The 11,630-nt window shown below is 44.1% G+C and overlaps 1 protein-coding gene across 5 annotated transcripts in view; it reads right to left on the reverse strand.

The window, feature by feature from the left end:
• DAP3 (death associated protein 3) overlaps window positions 1-11,410 on the reverse strand; it is a 59,754-nt gene extending 48,344 nt beyond the window's left edge. For 2 of the 5 annotated variants that reach the window (XM_006153391.3, XM_006153394.3), the window contains exons 1-2: window positions 11,272-11,410; window positions 2,457-2,537 (exon numbers count right to left, since the gene is read on the reverse strand). The gene's annotated coding sequence lies outside the window, so the exon portion shown is untranslated. Of the gene's footprint in view, window positions 1-1,447; window positions 1,529-2,160; window positions 2,183-2,456; window positions 2,538-3,169; window positions 3,788-11,271 lie in introns of those variants that run through there. The other 3 variants (XM_027773789.1, XM_006153392.3, XM_006153393.3) reach the window with 3 other exon arrangements.
• Window positions 11,411-11,630: the final 220 nt, after the last annotated feature.

The raw sequence follows: 11,630 nt of genomic DNA on the forward strand, positions 1-11,630 counted from the left end.
AACGAGCCCCACAATGAAAATCTCTCAAAAAAAAAAAAAAAAAAAAAAAGATAATGGTTCTAAAGAGTGGATTCATAAAAATAATGATTTTTAAAAAAGATGCATCAAAACAATTTACTATTTTGGGAAGCTAATGTTGCAGGTAATCTTTCTTTTCTTCGACAAAGACACTATCAACAGTGCTTCTGTTTCCATTTGCCCTCCCCACCCCCATGCATGCATGCACTGCTATGACAAATATTTTTAAAAAGTTTTTATGAGGCTCAAAGTAATTTTTAAACTTATTTTAAAAATTATTTATTTTATTTATCATTATTTCAAATTTGACCAGAGAGAGAGAGAAAGGGAAAGTGACAGAGCAAGCGCCCAGGTCCAAGACTCGAACCAAGGTAAGCCATGTGGGAGTCCAGCATCTTAACCACCACTTCACCTGCCAGCCCCACAAAGTAATTTTTATGTGATGACATAATAAAACACAGGGGCCCTGTATGCATTAAACTGCAATATTGTTTCTAACTGAGAAAGACGAGAAAGAACCTAGGTATCTGTAGCATATTCAAACAAAAGAATACCAAGTAGCTGTTGAAAAACAAACAAAACAAAACAAAACAAAAAACCCAGCAGGAGTCTATGTGCTACTAATGAGGAAAAATAAGCAATATATATGAAATGAAAAAAAAAAATAAAAAAAAAGGCAAGGCACAGAGCAGTGCTACAGTTTTTATAAAAAAGGAAATGTATACCAGTTTACTTGTAAAAAGGTAAGTATTTTGATGGATGTATAAAAAATTTACAATACTGATTGCCTTCAAAAAGAGGACCTGGGGCAGTGGCAAAGTGGGACTGCCTGGAGCTGAAGTAGAGACATTTGAATTGATTATACTAGTGTGTGCGCTCACCAGTAAGACAGAGATAGAAAGTGAGAAATTACCACCCAGAGGGATGGCAATCCCTTTTTCTCCATTCTCCTCTCTTGGATCTTGGGCACACACCCACTGCACCCTGCAAGAGTTTAAGCCACCAGGTCTGGGACTTGAGCTGTGGTCGACTACATGGGAGTCCAGCAACACAGCCATTACACCAACTGCTGATCCAACTTGAACTGATTTTAGCATAAGGGAAATGGAGGAGCCATAGAACTTTAAGAATAAATTCAAGAGGGGGCCGGCAGGTGGCATGGTGGTTAAGGGTGCTGGACTCCCACGTGGCTGTCCAGGACCTGTCAGCTTGCCTTCTCACTTTGTCTCTCTGTGATCAACTTAAAAGGAATGAAGTTCAATAAAGTAATTTAAAAAAAATAAAAAAAATGAATTCAAGAAGGCCTGAAACCATGGAAAACTTGCCTACCCTCTACACTATTTTCAAAGGAGAGGCAAGAAGAGAGACAGAGGTGTTCTTTCCAGGATTACACAGGGAAGGTCACATTCGAGGCTGTCTTGAACACTACCTGCAAGAAGCGTGGTCGCAAAGATCACTTTGCCGAAGACTGTTTTCATGCAACCAGGAGGGACCAAATCCTGTCTAATACCTGAAGAGGAGGAAGAGAAGGAGAGGAAGAGTCAGCAGAATTTGAGAAACTTGACCCCACAAGAAATTCTTCTAGAAAAAGAAAACCAGGGACCAGCAGTTAGCGTAATGGCTATGTCGCTGGACTCCCACGTAGTCAACTGCGGTTCGAGTCCCGGACCTGGTGGCTTAAACTCACGCCGGGCACATGTGCATGTGTGCCCAAGATCCCGAGCGGAGAATGGAGAAGGGATTGCGGTGTGGCCATCCCCCCTGGGGGGTGATTTCTCGCTTTTTGTCTCTCTCTGTCTGCCTGGCGAGTGCATGCGCTCTATAGCAAAAACCTCTCCAAACAACAACAACAACAACAAAAAACAAGAAAAAGAAACATAGAGACAGGAAGTCATCTGATTCTGATAGCTCAGACTCTGACAGTGATCCAGGCAAGAGGGCAAGGCGCATGTCAAAAGATAGCAAAGCAGCAAAAAAGAAGGGAGGAGGGAGAAGGGAGAAGAAGAAAGAAGCAGCAGTAGTAGCAGCAGCAGTATAAGCAGCAGCTCGAGGAGTGAGACTAGAAAGTGTGGAGGGGGTGGTTGAGCAGATAGGGAGCCAAGAGCCTTGGGACTTGAAGCCCTGGCCCCAGGAAGGACTTACTGAGAACATGGCTCCCACCAGCTGACTTGGCCTCATGGGAGATGGCTTCCCTTCAGTCAGCAGGCAACTTTGGGGGGGGGGGGGGGGGGGCAGCTGCCCGTGATCAACTTAAAAGGAATGAAGTTCAATAAAGTAATTTAAAAAAAATAAAAAAAATGAATTCAAGAAGGCCTGAAACCATGGAAAACTTGCCTACCCTCTACACTATTTTCAAAGGAGAGGCAAGAAGAGAGACAGAGGTGTTCTTTCCAGGATTACACAGGGAAGGTCACATTCGAGGCTGTCTTGAACACTACCTGCAAGAAGCGTGGTCGCAAAGATCACTTTGCCGAAGACTGTTTTCATGCAACCAGGAGGGACCAAATCCTGTCTAATACCTGAAGAGGAGGAAGAGAAGGAGAGGAAGAGTCAGCAGAATTTGAGAAACTTGACCCCACAAGAAATTCTTCTAGAAAAAGAAAACCAGGGACCAGCAGTTAGCGTAATGGCTATGTCGCTGGACTCCCACGTAGTCAACTGCGGTTCGAGTCCCGGACCTGGTGGCTTAAACTCACGCCGGGCACATGTGCATGTGTGCCCAAGATCCCGAGCGGAGAATGGAGAAGGGATTGCGGTGTGGCCATCCCCCCTGGGGGGTGATTTCTCGCTTTTTGTCTCTCTCTGTCTGCCTGGCGAGTGCATGCGCTCTATAGCAAAAACCTCTCCAAACAACAACAACAACAACAAAAAACAAGAAAAAGAAACATAGAGACAGGAAGTCATCTGATTCTGATAGCTCAGACTCTGACAGTGATCCAGGCAAGAGGGCAAGGCGCATGTCAAAAGATAGCAAAGCAGCAAAAAAGAAGGGAGGAGGGAGAAGGGAGAAGAAGAAAGAAGCAGCAGTAGTAGCAGCAGCAGTATAAGCAGCAGCTCGAGGAGTGAGACTAGAAAGTGTGGAGGGGGTGGTTGAGCAGATAGGGAGCCAAGAGCCTTGGGACTTGAAGCCCTGGCCCCAGGAAGGACTTACTGAGAACATGGCTCCCACCAGCTGACTTGGCCTCATGGGAGATGGCTTCCCTTCAGTCAGCAGGCAACTTTGGGGGGGGGTGGGGAGGAGCAGCTGCCTGAATTGAGTTGTTTTATCCCTCCTAGTCCCTTTGGAAGTGACCCCTGCCACTCATTCATTCACCCAACTTCTTCCTCCACTAGAAGGTCCTGTTTCTCTTTCCAGCTATCATTGCCAGAGAGGAATTCCTCTACAGGGATCCCGGTTACTAATGCCACAGCTATTGCTGTGCAGATGCGGCTGGCTGGCGGTCATGGTGAAGAGTGGTTGGCCCTGCCTGTTGGTCTGTCTTAGGCTGGTTGGTGGTGACCTCTGCTCCAGGTAATGTGGGCACAGGGAGCCTGGCAGCAGGAGAACACTGTAAGAAACGGTGCTCACTTGTCCCACTCCCCCAGCATGGTTTTGCTATGCTAGCAGTGACCACTGCCAGAGAATGACTTGCAGTGTGGACTAGCTTGTGTGTGGCATTTCAGCAGACCCCTGCACCAGACGATGAAGTCAGGATCACTGCTCTACTTTGTATTTGCTACCATGTGAGTCGGTAAGTTTCACATCAGGTCTCTGCTTAAATTCTTGGCACTGGAAAAAAAAAAAAAAAAAGAGGACTCAGTTCCTGTGGGGGCATGAAAAGAGGGAGAATGTGTCTTTTTGAATTCTGAATCACATTACTAATACCCAGATAGAGTATATTTTTAAAAATTTATCAATGAAAGCCCAGTTATTCTTTTATTTATTTATTTATTTTTGGAGAGGTTTTGCTATAGGGCAAGTGTGCTCACCAGAAAGACAGGGGGAGACAGAGATAGAAAGTGAGAAATCATCCCCCCCCGGGGGGAGGGGAAGCCACTCCACCATCCCTTCTCCTCCATTCTCCTCTCGGGATCTTGGGCATGCACGCACACGTGCCTGGCGTGAGTTTAAGCCACCAGGTCTGGGACTCGAACCATGGTCGACTGCATGGGAGTCCAGCGACATAGCCATTCCGCTAACTGCTGGTCCCTTCAAAGCCCAGTTACTCTTAAAGCTAACAAATAATTATTGTGTATGAATTTAAAAGGGAACTATAAAGTTTGTAGAAAGATAAAACTATGGTATGAGTTTATTCTACTGTATATATATTAAAAAAAACCTTGAAATCCATGCGTAATTTTTCCTAACACTTATTTTCCATGAACTTCTTAAAGAACCCTTGTATAGAAAATCTTGACACATTAAACTGTCAGGCTGAGACTGAAGATAAGTAATTGAAAATAGTGGATTCCTGGCCCAAGCAACAAACTTAAATGTATTTTGAGAATGTATGATAAATCGTTTGGTTCTTCAAATGAGCACCTTTTATATAACATTCTTGACAAGGAAAAAATAACATTGTTAAAAGCTTGTAAAAGTCCTTTTTCTTTTATAGCCCAAGTTTCCTAAAAGAGAAGGGCATTGAATTCGACTAATGTTGTACACTTTTGTATGTGTGATACCATTTCTACCAAGCTAGGAGCAAGGTATGACAACAGATAAAAGGGCTACGCTTACTTAGTAAAGACAGAAAGAGCATCTGTCTGCTTTGACTTCTGCTTTCTTCTATCTCCTAACACACATCAGAAAACACTAACTTAATGATGACAGCAAAAGTGAACACTTATTGTCAGTCACTGTTCTGAGCGATTTATGTGAATTAACTCAATCTCCTCACAATTCCACAGGGTATATTATTAGCTCCAATTTGCAATTTATACACAAGGAAACAAAGGAAATCATGGCAGAAGAGTTGAAAGCATGGACTCCAGAACCTAACTCTTGGGACATGAAATGTTGATCTTCCAATTCATAGTTGTGTGACCTTAAGCAAGTTATTTAAGCTTTGCTATGACTGCTCATTTGTATAATGGAGATAACAGCAGTATCTAAATTCAGGATTGCTACAAGGATTAAATGTCTTATTAAGTATCAGCTTATTATTACTATGTTTCTACCCAAGTTCAGATGGGTATTGAGTGTAAGAGCTGGGCTGTTTTTACTATTTTTTTAAAGAGATTTTTGCCTTAGGGGCCATGTACTCACAGAGGGGTTTGGGGAGAACCACACAGACAGTGAGAGGGAAAGTGAGAAGTCACCTCCCTAGGGTGGATGGCCATGCTGCAATCTCTTCTGCTGCATTCTCCTCCTAGGATTTTGGGCATGTATGCACATGTGCCAGGTGTGATTTTCAAGCCACTGGGTTCAGGACTCAATCTGTGGTGAGCCATGTGAGAGTCCAGAAACATTACCGCTACACCACCTGCTGGCCCCAAGAGCTCGGCTTTGAATACAAGCATTCTTCTTTGCTTAATGCAATCATCTATAGCATGGATTTAAAATCTTGGCACCCATACAAGATGATCAAAGTTCTGTTTAAATGAAAAACTATTCAGATTCTTATTCTTACATAGCATTTATCAGTAACTTGTCAAATGTCAAATCAACCCTGACCATATTGGATCTTACCTTAAAAAAAAAAAAAAAAAAAAAAAAAACCTTTCAGGGGGCCAGCAGGTGGTATAGTGGTTAGACACTAGACTCCCAAGTGGCTGATCATGGTTGAGTCCTAGAATCAGCAGCTTGAAACTCACGCCACATACATATGTACCCAAAATCCCAAGAAAAAATGGAGGAGAAGGGATTGTGGTGTGGCCATCCTCCCAGGGGATGAATTTTTGCTTTCTGCCTCTCTGTCTCTGTCTCTGCAGTGAGCTCACATGCCATATAGAAAAATCTCTCTCTCTCTCAAAAAACAAACAAACAAACACAAACAAACAAACAAACCAAACTTTCAGGAGCCAGATGGTCAGATAGTGGCACAGCAGTAAAACGACGATAGGCAGACCCACCATGAGAAAGTTACCAGTTCAAGTCCAGAGATCTCTCTGAGTATACCAGGCAAACACGTGTGCTTGTGATCTGGATCTGGCTGGAGTAGACTGCAGAGTAGGCGCCCTGTAAGGAGTTCTACATCTCCATATCTCATAGAATAAATAAATAAACCTTGAAAATGTTTTTCAACATTTGAAATCTTATTTATTTTTTGGAGAGGTTTTTGCTATAGGGCACGTGCGCTCGCCAGACAGACAGAGACAGAGAGATAGAAAGCGAGAAATCACCCCCAGAGGGGATGGCCACAACGCAATCCCTTCTCCATTCTCCTCTCGGGATCTTGGGCACACATACACATGTGCCCGGATCGAGTTTTAAGCCACTGGGCACGTGACTCGAACCGCAGTCGACTACCCAGTGACATAGCCATTACACTAACTGCTGGTCTCTTGAAATCTTATTTTAATAGATCTTTTTTTTTTTAATCGCCCAAGGGAGACAGAGATGGAGAGGGAGCAAGCATCCCTAAACTGAATATGGTCATGCCATAATCCCTTCTTCCACATTTCTCCATCCTGTTGGGATCTTGGACATACATGGACGTGTACTCAGAGTGTATTTCATGTGGACGGGGCCAGGATTCAAATTGCAGTCAGCCATGTGGGATCCAGCTGCTGCAACCATTAGGCTACAGGGTGGGGCCAGTATTACTGTATTATTATTTTAATGCTAGAAGGTTATAAGCAAATGCTTATAACATGAGAGAGCGAGAAAGCTCCCCCAATGTGGCTTAGTCACACCACAATCCTTTTTTTTAAAAGAATTATTTTATTTAACTTTATTTATTATTAATATCATTATTATTTTTCAGTTTGATCAGAGAGAGACAGAGAGAGAAAGGAAGTGAGAAAGCAAGCCACCAGGTCCGAGACTTGAACCATGGTCAGCCATGTGGGAGTCCAGCGCCTTTAACCACCATGCCACTTGCCGGCCCCAACAATTCTTTTTTATCCAATTCTTCATCCTATCAGCATCCTAGGCATGCTCACATGTGTTCCCTACATGAAGTTGATGGAGCTGGGACTCCAATCTTGGTCAACCGGCTTCCTCTGTGCTGTGCTCAACTGCTGGGCTTCAGGGCTGGCCCTGAAACCTTATTTTAAGCATTTATATCAAAGAGCTTTTCTTGTTTATCTGTATTGCATTTAGACACTATCCCTTCAAGAATGCACCATGATGGGCCACCAGGTGGCATGGTGGTTAAGATGCTGGATTCCCCAGATGAGCAACCACGGTTCAAGTCCTAGACCTGCTGGCTTGCTTTCTCACTTCCCCTCTCTATTTCTGTTTAAATTCTAAAATAATAATAATAAATTTAAAAAAAATTTTTAAAAAGGCACCATAAAATAAATCTTTATTACTTCAATTCTAGTGCAGAAATTGGAGGACAGCTCAGTTAATACTGCCATGGGATAGCAGTAAGAGCCCAGTCTATTTACAGTTTGAGGATTGAAGCCAGAAGCAGAGCAGTGGTGAAAATACTGGAAATCTAGACAACTCTGTTTACTGTCTACCACTTTGACTGAAAAAATGTTAAACCACACCCTCATTTAAATTAAAGCACAAAACCACAATCTAAGGCAGACTACTTTGGAGGTTTGCCATGATTCGGCTTCCTTTTATGTACTAGTTTCCTGTAGTTGCTGCAAGAAAGTACCACAAATACAGTGCATAAAACAACAAAAAAATATTTATTTACTTATTTTTGGGAGAGGATTTTGCTATAGGGCGCGTGCGCTTACCAGAAAGACAGAGAGAGACAGACAGAAAGCAAGATATCACTCCTCAGGGGGGATGGCCATGCCGCAATCCCTTCTCCTCCATTCTCCTCTCGGGATATTGGGCATGCATACACATGCGCCCGGCATGTGTTTTAAGTCAATGGTCCGGGACGCGAACCACGGTCGGCTACATGGGAGTCCAGTGACATAGCCATTACGCTAACTGCTGGTCCCCACAACAGGGTCTTGATGCTACAATCCACCCCTAGACTCAGGCAGCCCCAGATCGTGGGCACATACGCAACCAGTGTATTCAGGGAAGGGAAGTCTCTGGACACAAACCCAGAACCTTTCCATGTGGCCAGCCTTGCAGAGCTTCACATTGCACTGCTGCACCACTGTCTGGCCCCTCACATTACACCATTTGACACTGACTCTTCAACTTCCCTCTTTTGTCTTTTAAGGACACTTGTAATTACTGTAGGCCTATCTGGATAATCCAGGATAATCTCCCTATTTTAAAGTCAGCTGATTAGGAACCTTAATTCCATCTGCATCCTTATTTCCCTCTTGTCATGTAACTTAACATATTAATAAATTCCAGGGATTAGGACGTAGAAATCTTTGGGAAAATTATTATTGTCTTCCATGCCTTCATTGTTTCAAACAGTTCAGGATCCACTCATTTAGTAAGGCCATTTTATTTAGAATTTAATGTATTTTAGTTTCTGGAGTAAACACAAAGTAACAGGATACTATTTCATTTATCTAGACTTAGCTGACAGTTCATAAAGAGTGGAGTTACTGAAAGCTACTTGAATGCAGAGATCCTAACCAATTAACTTCTTTATACATTGGGGTATTAGAATTCCACTAAATGTGTTGTTTGTACAGTATACAATTATGCTGCTGATAAGAAATTTTACCAAGAAGGTAACTGCATACAGTGAAAAAGTTAGAGGTTTTGGGCCAGCAGGTGTCACAGAAGTTAAGGTGGGTGAATCCAACATGGCGGATTGCACAGTTCAAGTCCTGGAAACAGTGGCCTGAAAATCACACTGTGTGCATGTGCCCAAAATCCCAAGAAGAGAATGGAGAGGGGAAAGGGATTGTGGGGAGGCCATCCCCTCTGAGGGGATGATTTCTCACAATCTCACACACACACACACACACACACACACACACACACACACACACACGATTCTGATGAAGGCATGCACCCTACAGGAAAAGTAAAAATAAATAAATAAATTAATTAATAGTTAGAGGTTTTTAAGAGACAGGCAAACTAAAGTTTAAAGATTAATAAACTACAGGGACCAGCAGTTGGCGTAATGGCTATGTAGCTGGACTCCCACGTAGCTGACTGCGGTTCAAGTTCTGGACCCAGTCGCTTAAACTTACACCAGGCGCGTGTGCGTGTCCAGAATCCCAACAGGAGAATAGAGGAGAAGGGATTGCAGTATGGCCATCCCCCTTGGGGGCGTGATTTCTCGCTTTCTGTCTCTCTGTCTTTCTGGCATGCACATGCACCCAATAGCAAAAACCTCTCCAAAACAAACAAACAAAAAACACAATAATTTATCTACCTAGAGTCCTCTGAGCCTTAAACTTCTCAAGTGTAAAATGGAGGTAAGCTTATCGCAAAGAGCTGTTTACTATAAGAGTTAAACAGGAATACATGTTCTCCTGGCACATGGCATGATATTCCAGAAATTTTTCTCTTCTGGTGTCCTAAATATTTAAAATTAATTTCGCACTACACTTTGAGAGCATGTAAAAGAAATGGTAGACACAGTCCTGCCATCAAATTAAAAAAAAAAAACTAATTGTTGGTGTAATATGCTTGAATACAACGAAGAAATGAAAGAAGTATCAGTGTAAACCTAAACTCGGCCCAGCCCAGGAAGTGCTGGCTATGCAGGTGACACAGAATACTTGGCAGGCTGAGGCCACTGGAGAAGCCCAGGTTTGATTCTGAGCTTACCCTAAAAAGCCCAGAATGGTGGGCTGGGCCTGTAGTTCCAGCTACTAAGTAGGCAGAGGCAGGGGGATCACAATATAGTGAGACGCTGTCTAAAGCAAACCAAACCAAAGTAAAAACAAAACAAAACCAAAAGCCCTCAACAAAAGAAAACCTAAAATCTAAGTGGACTCTTTGAAAGGGTTGAGACTTGGTTAGGAAAAGTGAATATGCAGTGAAATAAGTAAGGCTAATTTCTTTTTTACCTTAAAAGCTAAAAAAACAAAACTTGATCTGTTTATCAGAGGAAAATTTTGGACCCTCTAATTGAATTTTTGCAATCTTTTTTTTTTTAAATTTTTATTTTTTGAGAGGTTTTTCGCTATAGGGCGCGTGCGCTCACCAGACAGAGAGAGACAGAGAGACAGAAAGCGAGAAATCACCCCCTAGAGGGGCTGACCACACAGCAATCACTTCTCCTCCATTCTCCTCTCAGGATCTTGGGCACGCACGAACACGCGCCCGGCGTGAGTTTTAAGCCACCGGGTCTGGGACACGAACCGCGTTCGACTACCTGGGAGTCCAGCGACATAGCCATTACGCATTTTTGCAATCTTTGAGATCAACCTAGTACAGCGATTTTGAAATTATTCCCTGGATCCCTGACAATCCACAGATGTGAAGGAAAGTAGATCCTTCTCCTAATTTGTTCGGCTTTGTCCTTCAGGTGAAACTGAAAGTTACTGAACTGGACGAATTCTGGCATTATCTGTGAATCTTAATAGTTCATAGTTCTCCTGAATTCTATCATCAAACTTCAGCACAGTTTTAAGAAACACGTATTCAGTAGCCACAAAAATCTGACGTATCTAGCTTTGCATTGTTTCATTAATGACTTGGAAGTAAAAAACACAAACTACCAATTACACCCACAAAGCTTATCAACATCAACAGTACTGTACATGATAACTTAATAATACTCTGTACTTTTCCTGTGCCTAGGAGCTAATTCTACTTTGCATAAATTACCTTATTATTTACACACCAACCCTTGAAGTCATATTTTGAGTTAACTAATTTTATATCCAGTTTTTGATAAGGAATTAAGAACATGTTGCTGAAGGTCACACAAGACACGGGAGACTGAGTCCAAAACCGAGTTAGAAACACAAAGTGTCTTCATCCCCTGTTATCAGGCTGCCTACTAAGGCTGGGGGTGTACCATCCACGAGGAGCGCTAAAGGACACGCAGAAACACCGTGTACACGCAGCAGGGTGAAATCCGACAAAGCTGAGACCGGATACCACCAGCAACAAAAAGCCGCCCGCGGCGCCGGCTCTTCGGGTCCCAGTTCTGCAGCCCAGAGCCTGAGAGGAAGCCTAGGAGTGCCGACCCCACTCCCTACCGCGCGGAGACTCGGAGTCCCGCTCCTTTCCCTCATCGGTGCAACCTCCACCCCAGCCCACTCCCTCACCGTGAGCGGCGGACCAGTTCTGACGCGACGGCCGCTACACACCGACAGGAGCCAGCCCAGAGCGCCCGTCCCGCAACTGCGAAGCAAGCGCCGGCCGTCCGGGAGGAAGCTACTCAACGCGCAGCCGCCGCGGCCCCCACTAGCAGAGGGGCGCAGGGCCGCGCGCGCCCCACTCGCCGCCGTCCGGAGGAGGAGCGGGTAAGCGAAGCGCGCTGCCGCGGTGCCTCGCCTAGGGAGGTAGGTTGTCGTAGTCTCCGCTCGCCATTCCGGGAATGCCAGTCATAACGGCAGGCTCTCCCTGCTCTAGCCTGTCCTTTTCTCCCCCGCCCCTGCAGCGACAGGAATGGAACAGTCCCACC

Source organism: Tupaia chinensis, unplaced genomic scaffold (genome assembly GCF_000334495.1).
Source record: "Tupaia chinensis unplaced genomic scaffold, TupChi_1.0 Scaffold000374_1, whole genome shotgun sequence".
Classification (NCBI taxonomy): domain Eukaryota; kingdom Metazoa; phylum Chordata; class Mammalia; order Scandentia; family Tupaiidae; genus Tupaia; species Tupaia belangeri.